This window comes from Penaeus monodon, chromosome 30 (genome assembly GCF_015228065.2).
Source record: "Penaeus monodon isolate SGIC_2016 chromosome 30, NSTDA_Pmon_1, whole genome shotgun sequence".
In the NCBI taxonomy this organism is placed as follows: domain Eukaryota; kingdom Metazoa; phylum Arthropoda; class Malacostraca; order Decapoda; family Penaeidae; genus Penaeus; species Penaeus monodon.
In genome coordinates this window covers 15,323,057-15,323,665 of record NC_051415.1, presented here as the reverse complement: position 1 = coordinate 15,323,665, position 609 = coordinate 15,323,057, and the positions used below count along the sequence as shown (strand labels likewise).

The following is a 609-nucleotide window of genomic DNA, read 5'->3' as shown; positions in this document are numbered from 1 at the left end:
AAGTAGTAATAAGTAAAAATCTTCTCGTTCAGTTGTTCAGCCTCCAAGATATGGGATGGACCGCGTAACCTCAAAGTGACAGCTACATAGTTATTGGCCAACAACACTCAGGTAAGCTGCAGAGAAGGTTGGCGTGGAAGCTGATGCTATTTTGTGAGAGTGATAATTGTTTTTACAATTATCACTCTCACAAATCGTATCGTCAGACCCGTGAAAATCGACTGTTTTGTTTCATTAATGTGGACATCCGGAATACTCATATAATTTCTCATTTGTCCGATATGCAAATAATTTCTCCTTTCAGAGCATCAGTTTCGAGAAAAAAACAGTTATGCAGACAGTGGAAGGTCGGAAGGTTCCCTACTGTCTGTTCATCGCTGGCGGAAATAGATTCCTCAACAGTAATAGAATATAAATATACAGCAAAACAATCTTCATGAAAGTCCATAGATGAAGAGGGGAGTAAATCCCGCTTATGTCTGGAAACCCTCCATTTTATAGCGGGGGAAGGAGGTCGGATGGCCAAAATTGCGTGTACACTGCTTCTGACATTTGGACGTTCAGCAGTTATACTAATACACCAAGGAGATTAAATACCTTCATGTCACA

General features: G+C 40.4%; 1 long non-coding RNA gene across 1 annotated transcript; it reads left to right on the top strand.

Moving 5' to 3' along the window:
- Window positions 1-609, top strand: LOC119592302. The gene is made up of 2 exons (XR_005230430.1): window positions 1-111; window positions 305-609. It is a non-coding gene; the product is annotated as an uncharacterized LOC119592302 (long non-coding RNA).